Raw genomic sequence first — 23,118 nt, 5'->3', positions numbered from 1 at the left:
CTTTACAATAGCTCAGTGTTAGAGCATCTGGTTTTGCATACAGGAGGTCCTGGAATCTCTAGGTAGGTCTGAGAGAGAACCCTCTCAGAAACCCTGATAAGCCACTGCAAGTCACAATGCCAAGCTAGTTGTACCAAACAGCTGACTCAACACAAGACTCCTTCCAATGTTCTATCATTCATGGAAGCATTCTGAGGTAAACTCTTGATTTGGCCTCACCATAGCTTCATGTAAATTGAAAATGAACCCTAGAACAACTGCCCTGTGGACAGTTGTTTATGCCAGAGGAAGCAAACTACCTCTCAATAAAGCTTCTGACAAAACCCTTGTAGTTTTTGGGGAAGTCTATGGTTCCCCCAGAGCACAGATTCGAAAGCCACTGCAGTCTTGGTTCTGGAGAACCTTCTCACCACTTTGGGTTTCTAGTTGGCTGGGTTACTTCTGGTTTCTATCCTAGCCCACTCCTCAAATATCAAGGCTGGACCCAGCAGCACCTCCATGATTTTCACCTGATCACAAAAAGGCACCACAATCCCATTCATTATATTATCACTGCATTTGGGGGGTTTCCAAATCTTGTAATATTTGCAGAAGCAACATCATTAGATCAGAACAAGCAGCTGCTGGCGGGCCCAGGAAGACTCTCCTCCAGAAAAGTGCAGAGAGACTTGAGATCATGTTGACTAGCTATGTGTCTATGCGTACATTATAATAAGTGCATTCATTTAAGATTGGGCAAGTAGTACAGAGACCCCCTCCTTGCCTTCAACCACCGCAGAGAACCAAGCATGCCAACAACGCCAACAATTTGACCTGGATTGATGCACTCCTAAAATGTAAGAATACTAAATAGATGTCTGTGGTTGACACTTGGTGCTATTGTCTCCCCCCCCCTCCTTTTGTATGTTTGAAAATAAATTTTGTGATACAGTCTTTTCCTCTAGGTATGTTGCCAAAATGACTCTCATTCCATGGGGCGGGAAAACAGCAGCTTCTAGAGGTTTCAGGAACTTGTGACAAGCTGGTTGTTAGCCTGTTTCACACACTCGCTCACCTGTGCCTTCTATTATCTCCATTTACATATGAATTGACACATCCCATTGATGCAATCCACAGACAGACAGTTATATTTAGCTATGCACCGCCACCCGTTCCCAGTTCCTCCACCCCTCTGCTATCAGGCATCAGAGCAATAAAATAAGAGAAGTGGTGATAAAGACTTCCTAATTCTTGGAATAAAAATGTAACTGCACTTCATGTTCTATTTAACGTCTTGTGCTAACATAAGCTGCAGCATATTTTGATTCACTCTGTCACTGCCTCATCCCCTGCCTGATGCATTTAAGCAGACATGGTAAGATCTCGATTCCACTTAAATATTTGCATTTTTGGTACATTTCGTATCATCTTATCATCATAACAATCTGGATATGTTTGGAGCTCTTTCAGCGCAAGCATAATCAGAAGGAGGGCACTGTATTTCCCAGGAGTCCCATTGTTGCTAGGAAGTCATTTTTATTCAGAAAGCTGGAAATCGGTTTCTTGGTTTCTTATTGTGAGAAGGCACATAAATATATTAATAGCTTAAAAAAAAAAAAAAGTAGCAGGATTGACCAGCCATGATGAAAGGGGTATTCTTGGGTAGCGTGAAGGAGGCTTGGCAGCCTTTTGATGTTACCTTTTAGGGCATGGTATCAGACGGCAGGTTGCCAGGTACAGATAAGGAAAAGTCCTTACCATCTGCTTTTTATTCAATGTTGACAGAGAGAGGCTTGAGAATGCAGCTTCTTGGAATACAGTGGTACCTCGGGTTAAGAACTTAATTCGTTCCGGAGGTCCGTTCTTAACCTGAAACTGTTCTTAACCTGAAGCACCACTTTAGCTAATGGGACCTCCCGCCGCTGCACGATTTCTGTTCTCATCCTGAAGCAAAGTTCTTAACCTGAGGTAATATTTCTGGGTTAACGGAGTCTGTACCCTGAAGTGTCTGTAACCTGAAGCATCTGTAACCTGAGGTACCACTGTAATCGCATCGTCCTGAGTAAATCTTCACCCTCCCTTTTCCCCCACTTCCTTATTCATCAACAGCACACCCCCCCCCCTTACAGTTGCCACTTAAGGCCATCTGTCTCTGAGCTCTAGCGGTGTAACTAGCTTTCGGGTGCCTGGTACGGCACACACATCCTGCAGCCGGGGGCAGGGCAAGCTGTGTGGAGCCTCTTCTCCGCCTCCCCCTCAGCTATAGGGCAGCTGAGGGAGAGCTGGTGGGAGACACAAGTCCCACGCTGCCGTTTCAGGCAGCACGGAGCCTTCAGGTGACCAAGCCACCACTCCCAGGAGAGATGTGTGGCTCAGGCACGCTGCAGGCCCCGCGGGAGTGCCGTCCCCCATGGTGTGGTGCCCAGTGCCAGCCGTGTTTCGTTACATTTGTTGACTGAACTAAAAAGTTTTGTGACTCCAATTTTTTAAAATTATTTTTTTAAACTCATATTTTTTGTCATGTTGTCACCCCTCCTCATTGATGACACCCAGGGAGGACAACACACACCCTTCCTCCGCCACTGCCGAGCTCTTTGCTCTTCTACTTTTAAGGCTTTCCGGGTTCTGGGAGATGGTGGGTCTGGAATGCTCTGGCTCTGCCTCCCTTCCTCTCCCATTATTTCCCAACTTTCCCCTTCATCTTCTTCTGAGCTGTAAAGTGCTCACAGCATCTTTGCAAGGGAGGAAACCAGAACTTGTCACACCCTTGAGACCTCATCGGCTATATCCTTGTGACTTCCTAGCAGCCCTGCCAGCCAGATCCTCATCTCCCCATGCCCACATGGCTCCATCTTGTTTCCCTCTTGAGGATGGAGATCCCAGCTTGAAGGAGCATTGTTCTTTGATCAAGCGTATATTCATTTTGAGGGTGAAGATTGAGACACAGCAATGCTTCTGAAAACTAATTGCTGGAAACCACAGGAGGGGAGAGGGCTCTTGTGCTAGAATCTCCTACTTTTAATATTAAATTAAATTTAATAATAATAATAATAATACCCATCTGGTTGCCCCAGACACTCTGGGCAGCTCCCAACAACAACAACAAAAAAATAGTAAAACAACATCACACACTAAAAAACTTCCCTCATCTGGTTGGCCACTGTGAGAACAGGATCCTGGACGAGATGAGCCATTGGCCTGACCCTGATCTCATGTTCTTATGATTTGTCCAGAACTGTGCACAGTATTCCAAGTGTGGTTTCACCATAGATTTGTATAATAGCATTATGAAATTGGCAGTTTTCTTTCCAATCTTTATGCTAACAATTCCAAACATTGAATAATATTTTTTTTAAAAAAGCTGAGAAGGGCAGGAGCCTCACTATTACCAATGATCATTGGGCATAACTTGGTCTTTGCTGGGGGTAGGCATTTCCTGAGAATCCACTCTCTCTTTTTTCTACCACCCTGCCCCTACAATTCCTCTTGTGCTTATCCCAAAATAGTAAAGTCTTTCCTTGTGGGAGAACCATTGCAACTATCGTTCTGAAATTTGACAGGCTTCATCCCTTCAGATACAGGGATGGCCACTGACTTGGATGAAAAAGGAACTAGACAAGTTCATAGAGAATGGAGGTAAAAAATATCACTTTGATGAGTAACTAGAGCATCCATGTTTAGAAACAGCCTATCTTTGAATATCATATGTTGGGACAAACAGCAGAGGAGCACTGCATTCATGTCCTGCTTGTGAGGTTCCTGGAAGTATTGAGATGACAGGCACAGTTTAATAGCCCAGCCATTTCTGAGCTGAGAGACTTGGGACAGAAGAAATGGAGGCACTGCATAAAAGAAAATATCCAACATTATTTAATAATAATGGTGATATTAAACTTGCTCCAGGCTGAAAGAGTACCATTTTCCTCCATTATAACTCCCCTTCTATCAATACAGCCCAGTGTCATTATATATCACCATAATATTCACTCACTGAAGGAAAAGCGTTGTATTGCTCATTTTTCTTGGGTAGGAGAAATAGATTTCTGGGCAGAAAGTGACAAAGAAAACTAAGTTCTGGTCAGGAGTCTTAAATAATTTCTCAGTTTGTTTTTATCATGATGTCTTGTGTCATTCATGAACTGGTTTCAGCAGAGAATATATTTCAGAGGAAAGATTTAGTGACCTCCATCTGATATGTTGATGCGGCTTCTATTATGAGTCCTAAAGGTCTCAAGACTGGGTCACCAGGCTGTTTTTTCGCATTGAAAGGAGTGGTCCACATCTGTTATCGTTTAAGTTGCTTGAAGAGTTCAGTCTTTGTAAAGCCTGTTATAAAGTTAAGCCTGATTTGCACCTTGATTATAAATCTATGAGTCACATTTTTGTTAGTCACTAATATTTATATTTCCCAAATGTCTCAATGCAGTTCTCAGTTCAAAGTCCATAGCAATATTTATTTCAAGAGTACTACAATCCTGTCTTCACTTACCTGGGAGTAAGCCCCACAGAACACAAAGAGTGGGGATAGGGGGGAAATTCAATTCAGTTAGCCTTTAAACTTGACCCTACCTAATTCACACCTTCCAAAACAATAAGTGAACTGAAATTTGCAATTCCTTTGCAAATTGCATATCTGAATTTTGCAGTGCAGTTCTCCAGTCAAGTAATGCGTAGAAAAATGTACAGGCCAGAGTAGAGTGTGCATATAAATGCATATTAGTGAAAACAAAATGCATTACATTTTGATTTGCAAAAATGGTATATTAGACAAAGTTTCATAAAAGATGTGTGCATGAGGAACAATCCACACGAAAATGCTGATGAATTTTCATGAAGACTTTTTTCATTAACAAAATAACAAACTTAATTGAAAACATGAAGAACTGGACTTAAGATTGTAAAAACAAAACAAAAATTGAGAAATTAACTTTGACATATAACAGCCATCCTTACTTCTGAGCGGACATGTTTGCGTGGTGAGTTCCCGTCTCCCCCCAGTAGGAATTAAGACACAGGACACCATTGTTTAGGTTAATGGGCTAAAATTGGCCACAACTTTATTGGTTACAGGTAAGAGTGGTATTGGCTTAGGCCTTGGTCCTATGAAACTATCCGGCTTCAGCCTGTTGGCATGAAAACCGGGAAGGGTTAACACCAGCAGGGGAGCCCTGCTGATGCACATCAACTAGGTACTCCCCCGGGGTCACCGATTGGTGACCCTGGCCTCCATAGGCTTCGGACGAGACAATGCCCCCCAGAATCCTTTACCGGACTACCCTTCAACATTTGGGGGAGTTGATGGCGCTCCTCCCCCTCAACACATCTACATAACAATACCCCTACCAATGCCTAACCGCCAAAACCAAGGAGTTGTGACGATTTGCTATGAGGTAGGCGAAAAACCCAATGGCCAGTGCCAATTCGCCAGTGGAAAAAATTCCTACCAGGCCCCCTAACGGCGACCAACCGAAGTCCATAGCAAGGTCAGAAAGGAAGAAGGGAAACCTTTAAGGGGTGGGTGTGCGGGAAACCACAACAGCTGCGTGATCCAAAGAGGGAGATCCCTGGGCTGCGCTTGCCTTAAATGAGGCAAGCCACACACCCCGAGCCAGCTGATTGGCTGGCTCAGGGGATGACGCGGCCCGAGGATTCCCCTGATTGTGCGGGGCTGGAAACCAGCCTCTGCGCGTGTGTAGGGGGTGTGAGCCCGCAATCCAACCTTCTCCTGATGTCGGAAGTGGTGATATCATTGTACTGTAAGTTAACTATATGTGAGTTCTTCATGTGTACCTTCTGCACCTTAGGCTGCTTCTTGGCAAAATTTCCACATTTTACCTTTGCCAGGTTTTTTTGTGGGAGGCTATTATTTAACAACCACTTACTGTGTAGTAGAATTTGCAGAGAATAAATTACAGAGAGTACCTGACCTCAAATTGCAGAGATTCCACAGAAAAGAAAACGAGAAAGAAAAATGCAGGGATGGGGAAAACAGCAGCTTGTTAGGACTGTAGAAATTTCTGTCTCCTGGTGTCCAAATAACTCGCTTGTCAGTCACAACTCACTGTCTCAGCTAAACCTTCCTCACGGGGTTGTTGTGAGGATTCAATAATAAATCTATCTTACCTTTATAACAGCCATTTCATATACAGCAGACGCACAACTTACATGGGGGTAATGTTCCATGGCTTCACATGCAAAGGCAAAATCTCACAAAGTCCTCAAAATCTCACAAAGTCCCCAAAGGGTGCTCATCAATGGTTCCTCTTCATCCTGGAGAAGAGTGACTAGTGGGGTGCCACAGGGTTCTGTCTTGGGCCCGGTCTTATTCAACATCTTTATCAACGACTTGGATGATGGACTCAAGGGCATCCTGATCAAATTTGCAGATGACACCAAACTGGGAGGGGTGGCTAACACCCCAGAGGACAGGATCACACTTCAAAACGACCTTGACAGATTAGAGAACTGGGCCAAAACAAGATGAATTTTAACAGGGAGAAATGTAAAGTATTGCACTTGGGCAAAAAAAAATGAGAGGGATGACACCTGGCTTGAGAGCAGTACATGTGGGACTTCCGGGTTAGCGCTATCGGCGAATGGCGGAGTTCCTCCGACCGGAGGAACTGGCTCCGTGGAAACTGGGTCTTCCCGCCGTGGCGAAGGTGGGGACCCGCTAGAAATCCCAGGCAGAGGAAGCCTGGGAACGTGGGGTTCGGCAGGGCACCAGGAGCACCCCCCCTACTCACGGGGAACCCCTTTTTGGGATTCCGGAGTGAAGTGGGGTGAGCGGCGCGGTGCTGCGAACTGACTGCTACTTTCACGGAGTGAAGCCGCACAGCCATCGCCGGAGAGCGCTGACTTTTTCCTGTGGACAATTGGATCTAAAACAAGTACCCGTGAGTAGAAACGGAAAATTGGATCAAGAAATATATTAATTTGACATCGAAGCGGGAAGGTTCAAAACAGGAAGTCCGCCTTCCGCTTTTTGTATATAGACTGAAGCAAAAACCTTGTAAGCTAAAGCCTGGAAAATCGTTAAAAAAGTCTAAATTTCCTTCATTTATAACTACTGAAACCCCCTTGGAAGCAGGAGAAAAGGGGGGGGGACAACGCCTGCAGGAGAGGGAGTGAAGAAAGATAAGTTTCCACCGTCTCTAACCTGGGAACGGGGTGTCAGAGACAGAAATTGTTGGAGAGGTTCATTGACTGTGAATGAAATACTTTGACAGATAGCTAAAGAAGAGAAATAAACTGATTCCAATGTTGCCTTTTGCATTCTAAAGAAACAAAATATCTGAAAAAATTAAAGTAATTTTCCTTTGTTGGACTTGCCTTAAAAAGATGGATACAAATAGAAATTGTCTCCTCTAGAGGGAGCTTGCTAAATTGTTGCTGTAGTCTACTTGAGGACTCCACAGCTGTGAGATTAAGATCGTGGGATTAGTCCTTTTGACCTTGACTAAATATGAGCTGGAAGGAAGGTTTGGTGCTTGCTTTATGCAAGACAAGTGCTTTGTTGGAACAGATGCATGAGAAGATGGATTTGATGAATGAGAAAATGGATTTGATGACTGTTGCGGCCAATAACTGTGGACAATTAGTGAATAGTGATACAGAAACCATCCAGGGTCCAACTCAGGAACCTGTACTGATTGGGCAAGTGCAGAAGATAATGAAGGAGGCTGCGGTTGCACCTCAAATGATACAAATGGAGAGGCCCAAGGCCCTACAGGAGCATAAGCCGCTGTTTTTGAAGATTGAAGTTGGAGTGGGCCAGGGGGAGTCTGGAGCTAAGGAGGCTTTTAACTTTGGAGAGACTTCGAAATATGCTCGTAAATATTTTTTGGATTATATTGATGACTGTGGGGAGTGGGACTGTGGGGAATGGGCTGATTTGATGAAGGGAGACGGAGATAACTTTGGGTTGGAACCCCCCAGAGACCTACTCCTCAATGAGAAAGGAAAGAAATTAAGAAAGAGACCAACAAAAGACAAGGAAAAGTGCAAGTATAAACAAGAAGAAGAAGATCTGCAGAAGGGACATGGAAGAGACTTAAGGGCCTCGGACATAAAGCTTCCAGGTTGATGGACTAGATGGAATGGACTGACACGACCCGAGACCAGGAAGAAGAGACGTTGGATGAAGATTGGAAGAAAATTTATAAAGAAAACTTTTTATTTAGGGAATTAGCCTAAAATTAATGAAGATTAGGGAAAATGTTGGAATGAAACTATATGACTCTAGCAGAAATGATATCAGGGGTTATGTATAACTGAGTATTAAGTTTCAAGCTTTAAGGTATTTTATGGTAAGACAAGGTTAAATAAATTAAGGTAATTTGAATAACAGAATATGGGGAAAGATGGAAAGGATCTGTCGAGTTAATTAATAGGTTAAATTGTTAAGATAAATTATTTAATAAAAATTGAGAAAGATGGAAAGAATTTGCTGAAATAACTAACTAAACTAGAATACAAAAAGGGAGGTGTGAGGAGGTCAACGAAACAAGCAAATGGAAGTTAAAGATATGCAATATGGGATTTGTGTCTTTTTTTCCTTTTTTATATTTTTTATTGTATTGTTGTATTGGTTTTTATGTTTTGCGTTTTTTCTTCTTTTTATGTATTGTAGTGTTGTCTTTTATTTTTTTTTTTTTCTGTAATTCTGAAATTATTAATAAATATTATTATTATTATTATTTTTTAAAAAAGAGAGCAGTACATGTGAAAAGGATCTAGGAGTCTTGGTTGACCACAAACTTGACATGAGCCAACAGTGTGACGCGGCAGCTAAAAAAGCCAATGCAATTCTGGGCTGCATCAATAGGAGTATAGCATCTAGATCAAGAGAAGTAATAGTGCCACTGTATTCTGCTCTGGTCAGACCTCACCTGGAGTACTGTGTCCAGTTCTGGGCACCACAGTTCAAGAAGGACACCGACAAACTGGAACATGTCCAGAGGAGGGCAACCAAAAAGGTCAAAGGCCAGGAAACGATGCCTTATGAGGAACGGCTAAGGGAGCTGGGCATGTTTAGCCTGGAGAAGAGGAGGTTAAGGGGTGATATGATAGCCATGTTCAAATATATAAAAGGATGTCACATAGAGGAGGGAGAAAGGTTGTTTTCTGCTGCTCCAGAGAAGCGGACACGGAGCAATGGATCCAAACTACAAGAAAGAAGATTCCACCTAAACATTAGGAAGAACTTCCTGACAGTAAGAGCTGTTCGACAGTGGAATTTGCTGCCAAGGAGTGTGGTGGAGTCTCCTTCTTTGGAGGTCTTTAAGCAGAGGCTTGACAACCATATGTCAGGAGTGCTCTGATGGTGTTTCCTGCTTGGCAGGGGGTTGGACTCGATGGCCCTTGTGGTCTCTTCCAACTCTATGATTCTATGATTCTATGATTCTAGGACACTGAAACCGTCCCACAATACTATCCCTACCTTAAAAAAAAAAAAGGTAAAGGACCCCTGGATGGTTAAGTCCAGTCAAAGGCGACTATGGGGTTGCAGCGCTCATCTCGCTTTCAGGCCAAGGGAGCCAGAATTTGTCCACAGACAGCTTTCTAGGTCATGTGGCCAGCATGGCTAAACCACTTCTGGTGCAAGGAACACAGAAACCAGGGTGCACAGAAATGCTGTTTACCTTCCCACCACAGTGGTACCCATTTATCTACTTGCACTGGCATGCTTTTGAACTGCTAAGTTGGCAAAAGCTGGAACAGAGCAATGGGAGCTCACCCCGTCACAGGGATTTGAACCGCCAACCTTCTGATCGGCAAGAGCAAGAGGCTCAGTGGTTAATAATAATAATAATAATAATAATAGTAGTAGTAGTAGTAGTAGTAATTTTTTTATACCCCGCCCATCTGTCTGGGTTTCCCCAGCTATTCTGGGTGGCTTTCAACAAAATATTAAAATACAGTAATTCATCAAATATTAAAAGATTCCCTAAACAGGGCTGCCTTCAGATGTCTTCTAAACTTCAGATAGTTGTTTATTTCTGTGACATATGGTGGAAGGACATTCCACGGGGTGGGCGCCACTACCAAGAAGGCCCTCTGCCTGGTTCCCTGTAACTTCAATTCTCGCAGTGAGGGAACCACCAGAAGGCCCTCAGCACTGGACCTCAGTGTCCAGGCAGAACAATGGGATGGTTTAGACCACAGCGCCCACACCCCAATATCCCTACCTTACCACGCCTCTGAAAGTCTGGAAAGCTAGGTGGGTGAGGGTGGGGCTTAAAAAATCTTTCCACTGCAGCAAAAGCCTATCACAGCATGAGCTTTTAAAGTGTGCTGCTTTGCTAACCTGATTCTCGGGAAAAGTCATGCAAGATCTTGTGGGGTGAGATCACAAGATCTCAGACAGCTCCTTCCAACTGCTTGCTCTCCATTTGCTTGTTTGTTCACTTGCTTGCTGATTTTCCTATTGCCTTTGCAAAGCTGCAATTGCGTAATAAATCACACATCAGTTGCAGGTCTACTGTATTATACTGCCAGTCTCTTGGATCCAATGATAGCACTGGATATACAGTGGTGCCTCGCAAGACGAAATTAATTCGTTCCGCAAGTCTCTTCGTCTTGCGAGTTTTTCGTCTTGCGATGCACGGTTTCCCATAGGAATGCATTGAAAATCAATTAATGCGTTCCTAGGGAAACCGCCTTCAGACCAGGTCCGGGGACAGTCTGTCCCCGGACCTCTTCTGAAGGCTGGGGGGGGGGACAAGGGCTTTTCTTCCCACCCCCAGCATTTTAAAAAACCCCGGGACAGCGGAGGACTTCTCCGCTGTCCGGGCGATCTTAAAATGCTGGCGGGCGGCATTTTAAAATCGCCCCGGGACAGCGGAGGACTTCTCCGCTGTCTGGGGCGATTTAAAAGCCCCTGGGAAGGCAGGCAGGGGGGACAAAGACTTTCGCCCCCCGCCCGCCTTCAGAAGGTGTTCCCGCCCCCCGCCCCGCTTCGGAACAGCTGGGGCAGGTGTTCCCGCCCCCCGCCCCGCTTCGGAACAGCGTTCCGAAGTGGGGCGGTTGGGGCAGGTGTTCCCGGGCGGCATTTTAAAATCGCCCCGGGACAGCGGAGGACTTCTCCGCTGTCCGGGGCGATTTAAAAGCCCCTGGGAAGGCAGGCAGGGGGGACAAAGACTTTCGCCCCCCGCCCGCCTTCAGAAGGTGTTCCCGCCCCCCGCCCCGCTTCGGAGCACCGGGAGAAGCGATCTCCCCGCAGCCCCTTGCTTCAAAAGAGGTCCGGGGGCAGCGGGAAGCGCTTCCCGCTGTCCCCGGACCTGGGGCTGCGGGGAGAAGATCGCTTCTCCCCGCCGCCCCTTGCTTCAAAAGAGAAGACCCGCTGTCCCCGGGGCAAGCTTCGTTTTGCGAAGCAAGCCCATAGGGAAATTCGTCTTGCGAGGCAACTCCAAAACGAAAAAACCTTTCGTTTTGTGAGTTTTTCGTCTCGCGAGGCGTTCGTCTTGCGGGGTACCACTGTATAAAAGCCCTTTCACTTCTTTAAGGCAGGGCACTGAATTTCTCCCCCCTCCGGAGGCTCACACAACACTACACCTCAGGTTGTTTTGAGGATATTGCAACCTTCAGGAGTAGCGGGGAGGCAGAGGAGACTGCAGGGGGTAGAGGGCTACCCAAAATTGGGGGCCCTGCCTTTCACAACAAGTGATTTCTACTCATGCAGCCCCTTTGAGTCTCAGACATCTCTGTCCTCCCATATTTCGCCAGATGGCAGATGAACAGTATTGGGAGAAGAAAATATGATATATGGAATAACTATCTCTAAACCACCACTGAAAGGTATAGCTTGTCATAGTAAGAAATTACACCATGATTGCTTCTAAAGGAGAAAATAATGCCATTTTCTATCTCTCCTATGACACATATCGGCATGGAAAAGCCATGTGCTCGGCAGAGACTTCTAAAAAGTCACATAAACACATACACAAACATGGGGAAAAGTTCTGATGGAATCAGTCCTATCAAAGGGACTGTTGGGGCACATAGCAAAAAGCCCTTTTAAATACAGTGGTACCTCGGGTTAAGTACTTAATTCATTCTGGAGGTCTGTTCTTAACCTGAAACTGTTCTTAACCTGAAGCACCACTTAGCTAATGGGGCCTCCTGCTGCCAGAGCACAATTTCTGTTCTCATCCTGAAGCAAAGTTCTTAACCCAAGGTACTATTTCTGGGTTAGCGGAGTCTGTAACCTGAAGTGTATGTAACCTGAAGCATATATAACCCTAGGTACCACTGTAGTCTCTGGTTCGTCTTCAGAAGAAAGCTTTTCTCTTCACTTCTTTTCTCTTTAAATGATGTCCCTGAAATGAAAGAGTTTTGGCAAGTAGGAAGTCTCCAAGGGTTTGTGGTGGGGGTGCATAACACTGCAAATAAGATGTGTTAAGGACTCTGTTGAATACTGAAGGGAGCAGCAATACTCCAAGAGGAGAACTTCATTTTCATGGTGCCTCTTCCTCACTCTGTGTGCTTCCACCTCTGCTCCTCTTTCACAGCTGTAGCTCTACCTTCAAGTCTCTCTGCTGTTACTTCATGGTGCCCAACCCTGTAATAAGGGGGTCTGTGATAACCCTGGGTGGTGCTGTGGTCTAAACCACTGACCCTCTTGGGTTTGCCGATCAGAAGGTTGGCAATTCGAATCCCTGTGATGGAGTGAGCTCCCATTGCTCTGTCCCAGCTCCTGCCAACCTAGCAGTTTGAAAGAACACCAGTGCAAGTAGATAAATAGGTACTGCTACAGCGAGAAGGTAAACAGCATTTCTGTGTGCTCTGCTTTCTGTCACGGTGTCCTGTTGCACCAAAAGTGGTTAAGTCATGCTGACCACATGACCCGGAAAGCTGTCTGTGGACAAATGCCGGCTCCCTCAGCCTGAAAAGCGTGATGAGCGCCACAACCCCATAGTCACCTTTGACTGGACTTAACCATCATGGGGTCCTTTACTTAACCTTCCAGGGATCTTTTGCCTTTTCCTTTGCCTTTATTAAGGCTGCATCTCTGTGTTGTGTTGTTAGTTCATACATGCACAGTTCAGTGGTCGCATCACTAAGTGCCAATGCTGGCTGGGCTGTTCAGTGAAGACTAAGTATGGTGAAGAGGTTTGATCAGTCTGCTTTTTACAGCAGTCTTACTTAATCTGACACTCCTGAACTTGTTTGTGGATCAAAATGCAAACTCCAAGACAACTCACACACTTCTTCTCATTTTGTGATGTGGTTTTGGTGCATAAGAAGTGCACACCAAATATATATGCTTTACATCAATATGACTATGTAATTTATGGGAAATACATTGTAAAGCATGGAAAATTACAGATTTTATGCTTGCCATCTAAATGCAGAATTGCTGTATATTCTTTCAGACAATCCACCAAAAGTGGGACAGAAAGGATCTATGACTGAGTGCCAGCAAAGCTAAAATGGAATTTAATCCCTTGCTTCTCTTCTGCGATTACAATTTCATCCAGAGCCCTGGTAACTGTGCAAAACGAAAGGGATGTTTTGTTTAACATGAACGCAAATGCTTTTCATTTGCTCTGGGTTGGTCATAGGATAATCACAAGAGGCTTGCTGTGTCAGGCCAATGGCCAATCAAGTCCAGCATCCTGTTTTCCCCATGGCCAATCAGATGCCAGCCTGGCACTTCTGTTTCTGTTGGAATAAAATACTACAGATTCCTTGCCCACCCCTACATCTCTTCAAAGCACTTTCCATGCCGCTGTGTTTACAGTACTACCTAGGGGCATGTACATAATGCCATGGTCATACAAAAACAAATTATTTCCTGCAAAATCACAGAAGGCAAAGCAAAGTCCTCCCCTCCCCCCCCCCCCGGCATCAGTTTTAAGGGTGACTAGCACAAAAGAAAACCCAGCTTCATTTCTCTAGCCATTGTATGACATAATATATTCTCATATAAAATTAACCCCTTAAATGTTGCGGCAAAGAAAGTTGCCGTTACTATTAAGCATATTCAAGCCCCTACACTGGACCTAAATAAGGCTTCTATGAGATAATTGTTGAATTCCGCGTATCTCATACCCTTCAACATTTCTCTGATCAAATTAAGGACATCCTATTCAATAATAATAATAATAATAATAATAATAATAATAATAATAAGGTGGCCTTCCATATGCCAGTGAACTCCAACCCACAAGAGCCCAGCCAGCTCATTTCTCTGATGAAAATAGGGATGTTCCATTCCATAATGATAACTTTATTAATTATATCCCACACATCTTATTGGGTTGCCCCAGCCACTCTGGGCAGCTTCCAACATAAATAAAAACATAATAAAACATTAAACATAAAAAATACACAGTTGTCTTCAAATGGCTCAGGAGTCAGCTAACAGACCCTCCAAGTATCCCTATTTTCCATGGACAGTCCCGGATTTACAGAAGCAATCCCAGTGTCTGTTTTGATCTCAGAATATCCCACTTTCCTTAGGACATCCTATTTCCATCAGAGAAATGTTGGAGGGTATGGAGTTTTTCTCCTGGATCTTAGGCAAGTAAATTGAAAAATAAAATTGTGGTGGGTTTTGGGGGGAATTTTCCTTTTTTTAAAAAAGCAAAAAAAGCTCAACAACTTTTGGGGTGTCCTGGAAACCTAAGCTATTTCCCCATGATAACAGTCCTTTTCCATGTATTTCCAGTACACCTTCCTTGAGTATTTTTGCCTCCATGGAATGTGTCCTTGATTTCTGATAATACTTCTAGCTTACCTGGATGGAGGATAAAGAGGAATCTGTAACCCTCTTTATCACAAAGTTTTATCACAAAGTTCCTATTTGCTTTCATTACTCTGCCCTCTTTTGCCTCCACCCCACCCATGGCACATGGACCCTGGAAGGTTGCTCAGAACGGAATGTGGTCAGGCAGGATAAATGTTCCTCCCCCCTGCTATAGACCCTCACTGCCATAGAACAGGTTCAGAAAACTGTCCAGTTTAAAAGTTGTCTATTTCTTCCATACCTGTACCCTTTTGCAAAATCAAAAGGACCAATAGATAGCATTCTATCCAATACATTTATGCATTTCAGTATTGATTTGGTTTCAAATATTTACCATGCATCTATTTCTATGTTATTTAGCATTTTTAATTTGGTAATATTTCTGTTTCACTTTTCCAGCTTCTGCAAGAAAGTCATCTTTAAAAAAAGGAAGGGAAGAAAAGAACATCAGATGCTTTTGTCAAAAGCATGGATGTGTGCAATGCCATTTATTATTTCATTCAGACCCTTCCACCCGAGATAACAGACAACAGATGCAGGAAAGCAAGGAGATATAAATACAAGAACATGCGTCAATTTGCTGACAGTGTCAACCCCTGTTTTTCCACCAGGCACATGGCAGAGATACAAGGAAGATGCAAGACACAGGAAAGCAAAAGAGATGCTGTAAACTCTCCTGACCTAACCTCTTTCATCCAAGAGACTGGGATGGAGGATTTTGCTATTGTTGATTTTGTGAGGGGAGGGGGGAAAGGCAGTATATTTGGGCTGTGAACCCTAACTGAAAACTGAAGAACACTTCTTTGACCTTCAAGTGATCAAGATAGGACTTCACAGTTAACACTGGCTTGCTGCTCATGGAATCACACAGCAAAAAGGGGTACTGTCAGATAATCCAAACCCACCCTATGTCCCAAGTCATAATCCAAAGGTGGATCTGGGGAGTGTAGCTGGTTTGGTCGCACCCAGAGCAGAGCTTCTGGGGTTGCCGCAGCAGGTGCCTCAACTATGGAGTCCAACAGGAGAGAGGTGAGGATGCCAGATTTTGGCGTCGTACAGGATGCCACTGGAATTCGAGATTTCAAAATCTGCCACTGCACAATCCCACATTTTGGCAATAGGCTCAAGAGACATAAAAACAAAGTGCTGTAATCCTAAACCCACTGACCTGGGAGTGAGCCCCACTGAGTGCACAAGGAGTTACTTCTGAGTTGACATGGTTAGGATTGCACTGTTAGACCAGCTTTGCTGTATCAAAGTAAAGGTTCATCTACCTTGCCTTCTAAGGGATGTGGGTGGCGCTGTGGTCTAAACCAGTGAGCCTCTTGGGCTTGCCAATCGGAGGGTCGGCAGTTCAAATCCCCGCAACAGGGTGAGCTCCCATTGCTCTTTCCCAGCTCCTGCCAACCTAGCAGTTCAAAAGCATGTCAAAGTGCAAGTAGATAAATAGGTACCACACCAGTGGGAAGTTAAACGGCATTTCCGTGTGCTGCTCTGGTTCGCCAGAAGCAGCTTAGTCATGCTGGCTACATGAACCGGAATCTGTATGCTGGCTCTCTCAGCCAGTAAAGTGAGATGAGCACCGTAACCCCAGAGTCGTCCGCGACTGGACCTAATGGTCAGGGGTCCCTTTACCTTTGCCTTGCCTTCTGTTTTCCACAGTCACCAGCCAGGTACTTCTGGGAATCCCATAGGAAACTGCAGTAGCCATTGGGTAGGTTTGGACCATCTTTGTATGTCACCCTCGGATCCTACAGGGTGAAGAGTGGTGTAGCAATATCAGAGATGATGGATGGATGCATGGATATTATTACTATTATTATTAGAATTTATATACCGGTCTATACCCGGCGGTCTCAGGGCAGTTCACAGAATAAAATCAAGATATAAAACCACAAAATACCTAATAAAAATACCCCCCCCATTAAAAAAACAACACATTTTAAAAGGGCATAGGATGTAAATCGGATCAACCAAAGGCCTGGTTAAAAAGGAATGTTTTTGCCTGGCGCCTAAAGGTGTATAATGAAGGCGCCAGGCAAACTTCCCTGCGGAGAGCATTCCACAGACCAGAAGGCCCGTTCTCATGTTGCCACCCTCCGAACCTCTTGAAGAGGGGGCACACGAGGAAGGACCTCAGAAGATGATCTCAGGATCCGGGTAGGTTCATATGGAAAGAGGCGGTGCTTGATAGACTTGCTCCCTGATTCACTGTTACTCCAACATGTTATCCCAGTATGCAAGGTATGAAGAATGAAGGGAGAAATCACCCTCTCGGTTCTGTGCGCCCATCACTGCTGCTCCCACTTTTACTGCCACTTGCCCGGGAAGAAGCAGTGTGTTTTAGGGATGGGGGCTAGCAGGGATGCTGGTGACGACAGAAAGAGAATCCTGGTGATGTGAGGAGGGACATCAGGAATTCTTCTCTGGCTCAGATTTTAGACTGAGCCCGATAAAAATTCAGTAACTTGCAATTCTTGTTTCTCCTTTGAGTTTTTATGAGCTCCTAAAGTTCTTCTCCACGTCTGAGCTTGGATATGGTTCTTGGCACCCTTACCCAGTTTCTATTTTAGGTATGGAGAGCAGGGTATTATCACAGTCATGCTGCCTGTAGTATAGACAACTTTACAGACCCTAAGTATGAGCAAAACTCATTAGCAGAATTATCCCGAGTATGTCTGCAATCGGGGAAGACAGCTCCTGAGTTCAATTCCCTTGGCAACTCTTCTAAATTGCAAGGTTCTCTCCCCAATGCAACTGTAAATCCTGTTAATTCTTAACACCATCTTTGACAGACATTATCTGTAAAGAATTATATTGTCATAGTACCAGCGTCAGTATCAGTAGACAGCTTGAAGTTAACAGTGACTCAGAGGTGATCAGAAGCTATGCAAGGGCTTTTAAAAAATAGCTCTAATTCTTACAGAGCATACAGAGTGCCTTCAAAGCGCTACATTGTTCACAGTAATTACAAGAGTATATCCGAATGTTTTTTCCTCCTTCGAGTCATAATTCTAAATGACTCTGTTACATGAGCTAACTGCCAAAAGATTGATTATTTTGTCATAGATGCAACCCCTTGTTCCAGTGGATATTTGCATGCTAAGCTTAGCTAAAGCATTAAATTAAGCAGGACAAAAACAGACTGTTAATTGCCTCACACAGAGTGCTGTATGTTTTTGCCCTTCATAGTCTTAAAGTTCACATTCCCATGAGCATGCAAATGGTGCTTTTGGAACAATAGTCTGGTCTGGAGAGATTTATAACAAGTCTCCTGTAATAAATATATGAAGCCACCCTTAAACATTTTCATGACAGGCTACTTGTAGTCAGTCCTCTCGCCTTTCTCCATCACAGCATGATACTGGTCAGTATTTCTTGCCCATTTGTATAATGCAATATTCCTGATAGGATATTCAAAGCAGATTTTGCAGTGCTAGGTTCTGCTGGAGGGGGAATAAGTGGAAACTTTGTGGCATCTCTGTTAAAACAAAAAACACAAAAAAACTGCTTGCTTATTTAGGCTGGCATTCTATGCATACTGGAGAGGAAAACAGGAGTGGGTGGCACTGTGGTCTAAACCACTGAGACTCTTGCCTTATTTTCCTTATTTTAAAATTTTATTTCATTATCACATTTTTGTATTGCATTAGATTGTTATAAGATGTACATTTTTTGTTTCTTCAGCTTGTAAACTGTCTTGAGTAAGATCGAAAGACGGTATACAAATTAAAAATGATGATGATGCCGATCAGAAGATCGGCGGTTCGAATCCACACGATGGGGAGAGCTCCCGTTGCTCGATCCCTACTCCTGCCAACCTAGCAGTTCGAAAGTACATCAAAGTGCAAGTAGATAAATAGGTACCGCTCCAGCGGGAAGGTAAACGGCGTTTCCATGCGCTGCTCTGGTTCGCCAGAAGCGGCTTAGTCATGCTGGCCACATGACCCGGAAGCTGTACGCCGGCTCCCTCGGCCAATAAAGCGAGATGAGCGGCGCAACCCCAGAGTCGGTCACGACTGGACCTAATGGTCAGGGGTCCCTTTACCTTTATCTTTAAGCTGTCCATGTCTTTGCCTTTCAGTTTTGTGCGGCTTATTGGTGTGAAATTGAAAAGAAGGAACAGGAAACGTTGATTTAGCTATGGTACTTTGCAGCCCAAAATACTTTGCAGGACCATATTGGAGAGATTTGAGAGGGGTTCATTATATGAGGATTCAATCCTAGTTGGTCTCTCTAGCATTTCAGAATTGTATTCAAAATAGCGCTAACAAGTGTAAGAGTGCCCCCATGTGGAATGGAGTATTCTCTCCCTTTCTACCAACTGCACCCTAAAACATATTTATGAGTTTTACCCCATCCCTTCAGAGGAGATTTTGCAGTGGGGGGGGGGGGGAGCTAGGAGGGGAAAACCCATTGTGCTAGCACTAATCCTTGCATTAGCACAAATATTTCATTGAATACCACCTTCCATCTTAACACTAAAAGTGCTATTATTATTATTATTATTATTATTATTATTATTATTATTACTATTATATTTTCTTTCAACATACAGCAATATCATGCAGCTAAATAATGAAATATCCTACCCTAACTAAGAAGCTAATGTTTAGGTAAGAAGTTTTCTAATGTGAGGGTTTTCCTCTATTTCCATTTTCAGCCTTGTACATAATAAAGCTGTGCCATTCCATAACAAAAGATCCTTTCTGATTCAAGTCTGATTCAAGTCTATCAATTTTATTTTATTATTTTATTCTCCCACAAGTGCTATTTGCAATACTTTGTTGTATCAGATTGTTAGAGAAGCACCAAGCCCTTCCGGTCTCTCATTATTATGAGCCTGGCTGCTAGTAGAAGAGAACTTATTAAAGGCTATTAAAGATTTAAGCTGCAAGTTAATATTATCTCCCATGAAAAGATTGAGGAGAGCCAGCTCCCCTCCCATAGATACACTTTCCAGAGTGATTTAATAGCCAATACAAGAGTGGTTTAGCAGGCAAGTTGTAGCTCTGTGAGAGGAACAGGGGCCGCCTAACTATCAGCACCCTTAACAAACTACAGGTCCCAGAATTACTATTTTTGGGGGAAACTGTGATTGTTTAAAATAGTCCTTTATACATATGGCGTAGGGGACTCGGGTGGCACTGTGGTCTGAACCACTGAGCCTCTTGGGCTTGCTGATCAGAAGGTCAGTGGTTCAAATCCCTGCGATAGAGTGAGTTCTTGTTGCTCTGTCCCAGCTCCTGCCAACCTAGCAATTCGAAAGCACGCCAGTGCAAGTAGATAATTAGGTACTGCTGCGACGAGAAGGTAAACAGCATTTCTGTGCGCTCTGGTTTCCATCATGGTGTTCCGTTGCTTCAGAAGCGGTTTAGTCATGCTGCCAAATGACCCGGAAAGCTGTCTGTGGACAAACACCGACTCCCTCGGCCTGAAATTGTGATGAGTGTTGCAACCCTATCACCGTTGACTGGACTTAACCCTCCAGGGGTCCTTCATGGTGTGGCTGTGGTGAATTTGGAAGCCACCATTCCTTGAGGCAATCCATTCTTACTGATTGAGAACCACAAGGTGGTCTCACACTCTAATCATATTCAGGCACTCGGTGTCTTGGGTATTGAATGTATCAAGGACCTGTAGACCTAGTCACACCCAACTGATACCTTCACCCCCAGCCAATGTGTGAGCAAACCTAGTCTCAAGGGTGCTACTTTTATGAGATTCACACACACACACACACACACACAAAATAAGTGCATTGTCTCTTTTTTCAAGTTGCGTTTTCTAAAGATCAGTTTCATTTGCTTTGAGACATTAGTATTAGGTTAGGAAGAAAAGAGGGGGAGGGGGAATGTGAGTGGGGTGGGGTGGAAATGCTTCTATTCTTCTACTTAGTGTATGTGTGGAGTTTTGTGTGAGCATCACCGGTGTGGGTTCTCTTACTATTGGCATGTTGTATTTTTTTGGTGGTGAGAGAGGTTGGGGGTGGCCTAGGGTGTGGTTGGTTATCTTTGGCTGGCTGTCGTGAGATTTGTTTTTATGTGAGAGTGGGGTGTATGTGTGTTTTTGGATCAGGTTAGCCATATTGATTTGTATGTTGTTGGCGGATTCTTGTTGTTGTCTTGTTGGGCTGTGTCTGTGATAAAGGAGAACCATACCAGGGTGAAGGCACCTTCTTCTATTTGTCCCTGTGTCAGTTTCAATTTATTGGTTGGTTTTTCTAATAAGGCTGTTTCCCATACTATTTAATTATATTGTTCCATGCTTACTCCTGACAGGTCTCTCCCGTTTCTGGCTGCTAAGAGTAGGTGGTTTATGAGCTCTTTATGATGTGAGTGGGCATTATTACCTTGCAATATGTTTAGTACGGCCAGTTCTGGGGTGACATCTAATACTTGCTTAGTTAGTTTGTATATTTCTTGTATAATTGGTGTCCAGAAGAGTTGGATTTTAGGACATTCCCACCACATGTGGAGGTATGTGCCTGTGGAGGTGCACCCTCTCCAGCATTTTGATGAGGTTCCAGGGTCTATTAATGCTAGTTTATGAACTTAAGGGCAGCATAACCAATGTAGTTGTTGGCATGTGTCTGTCTCAAGAGACAGTGGAGTACACCTCCAAGGGCCAAGTCAAACTGCTGGAGAATCACAGTGTCTGCTGTGGCTGCAGAGACCAACAACTCATAACTGCTTCCTCCTGCATTGTTTTTCCTGTGTTAGCAGCACTGAAGTTACCTCTCCAAGGTGCAAGCCTGGGCAGGAGGCCCTGAGCTGTCCAGACAACAAGCCCCATTGGAGTGGTTCAAAGGAAAGCAGAGCAATACATTTGGAACCAGCTTGGCTGCAGAATTTGCCAGGAGGAGGCATACAAGATGTCATCCAACTATCTTAGGGACTCCACCAAGGATTTGTGTGGTGTTTACTCCAGGCATAGGCAAACTCCAGCCCTCCAGATGTTTGGGACTACAATTCCGATCATCCCTAGCTAACAGGACCAGTGGTCAGGGATGATGGGAATTCTGGTGAGCCGGAGTTTGCCTATGCCTGGTTTACTCCTTAGCCTTTTCTTCTCCTGAAGATGTAGAACCCTCTGAATATTGTGGACTACAACTCCCAACAATCCCATCTACCATAGTCAATAGCTACGGATGATAGGAGTTGTAGTTCAAAAAGATCGGGAAGGCACTGCATTGGTCACCCTTGCTGTAGGGTTTCCAATATGAGGAAGGGAGCCATGATCAATCAGAAATCCCAGTGCCTATACAAACTATCCACTTTAGACTAACAGCTGGGGACAGAGCTAGTCTCCCACATTCCTGCAAGCCCCTTTATGTGTTCAGTACCCTCAGGGACCAAACGTTCAGACAGAGCTATTACATCAAAAAAACTGTTCATGCCATGAAATGTGATGTGATATTATGAGTTTCAAGCCCCTACCCAGAGATCTCTTACAAGCTCTGACCTGCACCAGTAATTATAGCTGTCACGGTTTTTCTAGACAGCGACATGGAATCATAAATATAGACCAGCTTCTCTTAGACTCTGGAAATTGCTTAGCTGAAATTATTGAAAAAAGAAATGAAATGCCTTTTAGAAGAGAAATTATGTCATGCTAATTAAATAAACATTTCCATTTTAAAAAAGAATCAGGTTGCAGCATTGATAACAGCTTTGGGCATAAAGTTTCTTGCGTCGATATAGCGTTACTATGGTGAAATAGAACACAGCCAATCAGGAGCCAGGAAAAATGCCTTCATTTCGTTATTTCTTCCTGAAATGTGTATCTAGCTTTTGAGTTTTCAACACACCTTTAAGACCTCACCTCAAAGGTGCATTCGTGGCCTATCACTAAAACATAGTTTTATGTGTTTCATTTATTTTTATTCAGAATTACTCCGCCTTTTCAGTTTTCTTTTTTTTAAAGTTTTCATTTATACTTTTCAAGTTTATACATTTCATTAGTTATACAATCAATTTAACATTTCAAAGTTTGACTTCCTTCCCTCTCTCCCTGCGGTTCCTTAAATTTATTTTTTAATATATTCTGCATATCCAAATTCATTTAATTTGCTCATTTAATTATCTCCTTTAAATATATACTCTTATGAAACTGTAGGTTATTACAATAATCCTGCTAATTGTTTTATCTGTTTGCAATTTATCTGTATATATTCAATAAACCATTTCCATTCTTTTATATAAAGAATTTATTTATATTTACCTTGATTTCTGATTCTTCTAGTAAGTTTTACCATTTCTGCATATTCCATAAGTTTTTGTATCCATTCTTCCTTTGCTGGGACTTCTGCTTCTTTCCACTTTGGGGCAAGTAACATTCTTGCTGCTGTAGTAGCATACATAAATAAATTTCTATACAATTTAGGT

General features: G+C 43.7%; 1 long non-coding RNA gene across 1 annotated transcript; it reads left to right on the top strand.

Annotated features, from left to right (window-relative positions):
* The first annotated feature begins 744 nt into the window (after positions 1–744).
* On the top strand, positions 745–15,862 carry LOC308471236. The gene is made up of 3 exons (XR_013982826.1): positions 745–836; positions 13,356–13,467; positions 15,141–15,862. It is a non-coding gene; the product is annotated as an uncharacterized lncRNA (long non-coding RNA).
* Positions 15,863–23,118: the final 7,256 nt, after the last annotated feature.

This window comes from Podarcis pityusensis, assembly GCF_964106645.2.
Source record: "Podarcis pityusensis genome assembly, chromosome: 2".
Lineage (NCBI taxonomy): Eukaryota > Metazoa > Chordata > Lepidosauria > Squamata > Lacertidae > Podarcis > Podarcis pityusensis.
This window is presented reverse-complemented; position numbering and strand designations above follow the sequence as displayed.